The sequence below is a fragment of the Periophthalmus magnuspinnatus genome, chromosome 15 (genome assembly GCF_009829125.3).
Source record: "Periophthalmus magnuspinnatus isolate fPerMag1 chromosome 15, fPerMag1.2.pri, whole genome shotgun sequence".
In the NCBI taxonomy this organism is placed as follows: domain Eukaryota; kingdom Metazoa; phylum Chordata; class Actinopteri; order Gobiiformes; family Gobiidae; genus Periophthalmus; species Periophthalmus magnuspinnatus.
Genome location: NC_047140.1, coordinates 27675242 through 27682367, shown reverse-complemented (window position 1 = coordinate 27682367; position 7126 = coordinate 27675242).

Sequence of the window (7126 nt, the reverse complement as noted above, 5' to 3'; positions counted from 1 at the left end):
ATTTAATATCATCTGCAGGTAAACAGATGAGGATTAAAACAAGAGGATGAGAAAACGCAAACAGAAGAGAACGTTTTCTTCAACATGGCAACCGTTTTTATAGCTCTACGATTGTGTAATTATTGTCAGTTTATGCTTGTTTTGTTGGAAAAAATGCAAGAGAATTGACAAGAAAGAAAAGAAAACACAAACACTTAAAGGTGCACTGTGTACCTTTTGCTCAACCAGCTGCTTGTCTCCATGGCGATGTTATTTCTTTGCCTAAAACAGGTGTGTCAAAGTCATTTTCACAGTGGGCCACATGATTAAAATGGCCGCTCTCAAAGGACCAGACGTAACTATAAGATAAATGTGACCAAATGTAACGTAAAATAAATTCAACGACTTTTTCTATATTTATTACTTATTCAAGTTAAAAATATTACATATGGATTTGCTTAGATATGAAAAAATGTATGTGTAACTGCGTATCTCCTGATAAACTGATATTTTAAGACAGTCAGACTTTTTAATTTACTTTGTCGCGGGCCACATGACATGACCTGGCGGGCCACGTTTTGCCCACAGGCCTTGAGTTTGACACATGTGGCCTAGAATGATCCATAGTAGGACGTAAAAGCAAGGTACACTACCAAGTCAAGTTACAGGTTAGATCTGTGGAGAGGCTCATTGTGAACTGGGTATGTTTGAGCAGTACAACACATGTAATTGAATGAATAGAAGATAGATAACATTAATGCCATACTTGGGAACATTCCAGAAAAAAGCAATAACATATCCAAGAATTGCAATGTGTTGTTTTAGATTAAACAAATACAACAGTTGAATAAAGGCTGATCATAGTGTTAACGGGTTGAACATATGGGACGTGCTGTATCTGCAGAGTTTTAAATAACACTGATGGTCCTTTCCAAATTGCAATAGAACAAATTGAAATTCTTCTTTTTTTCAGTGTAATCACCATGTTTTTTGGCTGTGACGGGTGAAAGTAAACAACCAAATGATGGTGAGATTAATTGATTCAGATCCTGTTGTGGCTGCAGGCCTGTCAGCCAAGCATGAATTTAATTAGGACGTCTGGCTCATCTGAGTGAGAAAACAATTGGCCCCAATTTGTGTTGCTTTGGAATCTAAAGTGTGCCTATATAGTGCCAAGAGAAGAGGGCAGAGGAGGCGCTGAGGAAATAGTACCAGGGATTTATTCAGAAAGAGGAATTCTGGTTCTCATTTTTAGCCAAAGTGGTAATACTAATTCTGGGGTTTAGTCTGGAGGCACTGGCAGGACAAGGCTTAAACAAACTCACTATTAAGGATTAGTTGCTCTGATTTGCAGTGTTTTTTTTTGTTCCTCTGCTGACGTGATGTTGTCAATGTCCCGCTGTGGCGCTGCAGTCTCATGAGAATGCCAAAACACGCAGAGGATCGACTGAGAAGAAGTGCTGCTGCGTGACATGCTAGCTGCTGAAATAGCTTTTTCTTAACACGCCAAACTAAAACTAATTACCTCCTCAGCTCCTCTATAAAAATTATGTGTAAAATATTATGACCAATTAACCTTATAATCTAATAAAAGAGATTTATGATGACAAACGTTTAGAGTTGTGTTTTATGGTTTTACTTAGGACCCAAAAGATTCCAGGTGAGTTTCTACTTTTAAAAATTGTTCACCCACAATAAATTTAAAGTGAAAACCCGAGTTACTTGGTTGGAAAGAGTCTCCTAGAAAACCAACAACTATTTTACTGACATTTTCCACTAATGTTTTTCCTCAGTATTTACCCATTAGGAAATGATTTCATTCAAATACAAAAGTGCTTTTCTTGTTGACAGTGAGTGGGTTATGTGGATAATAATATAATAAGAGCGTCAAACTTTAAACTGCAAAGACCTGCAACATTTAGAATCCAGTTTGTTGCTTCAAGGCAGATCCTGGACCTGCCCTAAAAATGTATTTCCTGAAATCAAAGAACATAATTTCAGTTTGGTGCAAAAGTCTTCATGAGGTGTTAAGTCACAGCTTAGGGAGTATTTACCTAAAGCCAGACAGTTTATTCATTTTCAAGTATGAGGGGAGTGTTATGGCTTTCTTTAGCAACTTCTCTGTTGATTTTTATATCTTTAAGGCTTTTGACTATTAGAAATTCCACAACAGGAGTCCACATCTCTATTCTGTCACATTTTTTTAGGGTGAAGCGGCCACTCATCCAAGCTGCTTCTTCAGTTCTGGTCAGATTGCTTCACCACCAAAAAAAAAAAAAAAAGGTCACACACTCTAATATTTGGTTGTTCCGCCTTTAGCTTTGATTGTGGCATTATTTCGATTTCGCTTCTGCAACGTCACAAGATTTATTTCCATCCAGTGTTGCATTAATTTCCCACCAAGATGTTGCATTGATGCTGGTCGAGTCTGACGCTGCACAAAGCTTCTCCAGCACATCCCAAAGATTCTCAATGGGGTTAAGGTCTGGACTCTGTGGTGGACAATCCATGTGTGAAAATGACGTCTCATGCTCCTGATCCACTCTGTCACAATTTGAGCTCGATGAATCCTGGCATTGTCATCTTGGAATATGCCCCGTGTCATCAGGGAAGAAAAAATGCATGGAATGATGGAATAACCTGGTCATTCAGTATATTCAGGTAGTCAGACTGTTGCTGAACCTAGACCGGACCAACTGAAGCAACACCAACGTATTTGCTTCGTTAAATTCAGGTGGCGACTTTTTTTTTGGCCAGGCAGTGGATCTACAGATATAAAGGAGTGTCCACCAGCAAACTGGAGATGAGCAGCAAAACATCTTCACTTTAAAAAACGTTTTGTCCAGTCACAGAATTTACATTTTCTTTTACTATGGATCATACCTGGACGACTGAAGGATTACACAGACACGTTTTGCCAATCATGTGTTTTATGTTAGTATTTTTCTTTGCCATTTTAGTCTATAAGTATGTACATTCAATCAATTAACTTACGGTGAAAATCTGAGTTACTTGATCGGAAAGAGTTCGCTAGAAAACCAGCACCTTTTCTACCGCCATTTTGCACATGATTTCAGTTTGGTGCAAAAGTCCTCCCGAGGTTTTAAGCCCTAGTTTAAGGAGTGTTTACCTAAAGCCGGACAGTTCATTCGTTTTCGAGTATGACGGGGAGTCCACATCTCACTTAGGAAAATAACTCAACCCATTTTTTCTCCAAGATGTCAATAAAAAGAACCTGGATTCGAAAAAAAGAGCGCTTTGTGATTTGCAGAGATTTGTCACTGTCCTGCAGAGTTCAGCGCTGGGGAAAACAGTCATCCATCAAAGAGCCTTATAACTCACTGGACACTGCTCTGACCTTCAGCCATAAACACCATTATCCATGTAATACAGCTTGTGCCTCGGAATAATTACACGCAGATGAGAAGGACCTTTAGCACTACACCCATGGCTGCCTATAAATATGAATAGAGCGGTTTGATTTGATATCAAGGCATAGATGATTATATGCTGAGTGGAAACGCAACGTGTAGGAGGTAGCTGTGATGAGGCCGAAAAAAAACTTTAAATGTAGAGCTGTCATAGAGAGAACCCCCCCTCTGCGCTGGTAATGAATATGTAGGGCGGCAAATGTGACACTCACAAGAACAAGTTGTCAAAACACAATGTGCTAAATGCCTTCTGATATGTAAATGATAGCGGGACAAGTGCATAGGCGGCACCTGAAATATAGACTGCAGCTTTATAGCCCAGTGCTATTAAGGTGCATTAGAGGGAAAGATGTTTGGAAAACCACTGTTGAGTTTGAAGAGAAACGGCAGGGGTCAAGTGCAATTTGCCAGGAAACAATAATGAGATCTGGCAGCCAAGGGGAGGGAGGAGGGAATTACTTGAATTTTACAATTAAAATGCTCAGGTTTTGTCTTTTCAGTGTAATAAGAAAAGCAAGCAGTGTTGTGTAAATGCTATACCTTCAACAAGCTATTTCTCTGTCCAAATGTTCGCTATAGTGACCCCTTGTGGCCGTGCAATGTTTTTTTTTTGTCATCATCAAGTCATAAATGCTGCATTGAGCCACTCCTTTGTAGCTAGAGTGAGTGATCTTCAAGTAAAATTTGATGGATTTGGAGAAGGATGTTCTTCTGAGGAACCAGCCCAATTACACTGGATTGGACATTTTAGGTGAACTGACTGGCCAAGGACACAACAACAGTATATGCTGTTGAATACCACATGACGATTTATCATTTGGACTTTCAGATAAAGATAATAACAGGTACAGTATATTTTTGCATGTGGTACATCACCTGCACGATTCACTAGACAAAGAAAGCTGAAACCACTTCTCATACATTCTCCATGGAGATGTTTTATGTCATACTGTGGAATATTACAGCCAAAGCAAAAACATTACCATGGAAACAAGTAGGAAGCTCTTCTCCAGTACAAAGAAGACTGAGTTTTTTGGAGATTCAAGTGAATAAAACATGAAAAAATAGAATAAATAAATTACATAAAGTAAAAAAATATTAAAAAACGTATTATTATTATTATTATTATTATTATTATTATTAGTAGTAGTAGTAGTAGTAGTAGTAGCATTATTATTATTAGGCCCGAGCCTGGGACAACGTCTCAGCGAGGGACTCATTAAAACCACCTCCGCTGTGGCAGTGATTGGTATCAAAAATTAGAACTTGATAAGCTCTGTCACCGAAGAAACAACAAACAAACAAAAACAAACAACAAAAGACGACTCGGTAGCACCCCCTCAAACTTTCAGTTTCATGGGGCAAATGGAAGCCCAACTCAGAAAAAAGTCAATTCCAAACTCACATCAAAAAATAGAACATGTCAGGACATGACAAAAATTATATTATGGCCCCGCCCTACAATGTACAGGATGTCGGCCATATTAGATCAAACCTGGGAATGGCAAAAGCACACACCCTCACATTCACGACATTTCCTCGCACAGTTTGCATCACAAACTCTTCAAATTTTGGCAAATCCTACTAAACCCATGTGTAATTAAAGATTATCAATTACATTTTGAATATGACTTTGGGTGTGGTCAGGGTGAATTTTCAACAAAATCGCAATTTTTGGAATATTTCAATAAAATATTTTTCTTTCATACATTTTTTGTTGGGAAAATGCTAATACAGTGTTTCTGCACATTTGTGAGCTGATATGCAAATCGTGGCACTAGTTCACAAAATGGCTCTCTAGAGCCCTCTTCAAATTTCATTTTCAAAAATTTGCAGAAGACAATCTATTTGTCGTGAATTCACAGGGGCCTTATTTGTGATGGGGCACATTATTATTATTATTCTTTATTATTTTGGTGAAGCCGTGCTGAGAGCTGAAGTGGTTCATCTTGAGGCCCGTTGAGTTCAAGATCCGCTGAAAAACTTATTAGCTTGATGCTATTAGCTAGTTATCTTAGCTTCTCTCTCTAAGTGCAGAGAGAAAATGGCAGAAAATCGGAATGTAAAGGCTTATATATGCAACTATTAGCAACCATGGAATGTATCTGGTTACCATGACAGTGGTTAGCTTGTTTTGATTTAATTTTAGGTTTGTTGCTATGGTTTTACATTGTGAAAAGAGCACTAAACATTGTCAATTCTTGACTCACGTGTGGGTCACTATATAATCTCAGGGACTTCTGCTGGTGTATTTTTGCCTTATGCTCATTATATGCAAGGTTTTCTTAATTTAGCTAAACAAATGACAATATATTCCCTTCTTTACTGTTAACAGGTGTCAAATTGGTTAAAAATAGAGACACTTGACCCATAACCCACATTGAGTCTAGACCAGGCCTATCACAGTTATTATGATATCAGTTATGTTGAATAAATAGGATTAAAATTAAATTTATTTTGTGAAAAACATTTGAAATTTGACATGAACATATCTATTGCCATACTGAACAAAAAAGTTAATGAGAACAGACCTGTATTTGCAACCATGTTACCGTGGTAACATAATAAATGTGTCATTGAAATGAATGGGGTTCAGAGTACTGGTCTTTGTTGTAGACTAAATAGAGGCTCTACACTAATCCAGCTATGACCTAAAATTCAAGAATGGTGAAAAATTGTGAATTTTCATGTGCTAAAAAATGTATGCTTCAAAACGACTGAATAGCGTCACCTCAAATGTCAAAATACATTATGGCAATGAGAGGCCTTTTTCATTCAATTCAAATTTCAATTTGGTACAAACATAGCACATGTCAAGACAAGCAAAAATGTATATCATGACCCCACCCTAAACCCTACAGGAAGTCGGCCATGGGAATATAGACTACTCTGTTGAATTTTCTTAAGTCATTAAATGTGGGTGTGGCCAGCCTGCAAAGAAAAAAGACGTTTTTTGAAGTTTTAAATGGCCCGTAACTCAATCATGCAGTGTCCTATTTCCTGGCATTATTATACGTTTTGTTCAAAATCTTGTTCTGAATGCAATGATATACAATTTACATGGGTCAGACATTATATTTCTCCACAGCGCCCCCTTGAACTTTTGAATAGGACCAAAAAAATTACTTTGTCAAAAACATTTTAGATTCATCATGGACATCTGGCTTGACAAACTGAACAAAAAAGCCAATGAGAACATACCTCTATTTGGAACCATGTTACAATGACACATAATAAATGTGTCATTGGGGTTCAGAGTACTGGACTACTAGACTAAATAGAGGCTCTACACTAATTCAACTATGGCCTAAAATTAAAGATTGGTGACAAATTTTGTATTTTCATGTGAAACAAAATTAATGTTGCAAAATAAACTCAATAGCGCCACGTCAAAAATCCAAATACATTATGGCAATGAGAGACCTCTTTCATCATAGACAAGTTAAATTTGATACAAACATAGCACATGTCAAGGCAAGTAAAAAATGATATAATGAATTCACCCTAAACCCTACAGGAAGTCGGCCATTGTGTGCGGAACCCATTTTTTTTCAAAATTTTAACTCACAAATTTTTTACGCCATGGATGTTCATTCAAGAAACTTGCAAATTGGTCAAAATGAACTAGACCCATGTGGGATCATAGGCTGCTCTTTTGGGTTTTGCTAAGTCATAAAATGCCGTTTAGTATTTACTTGCACCTAACTCAAACATGC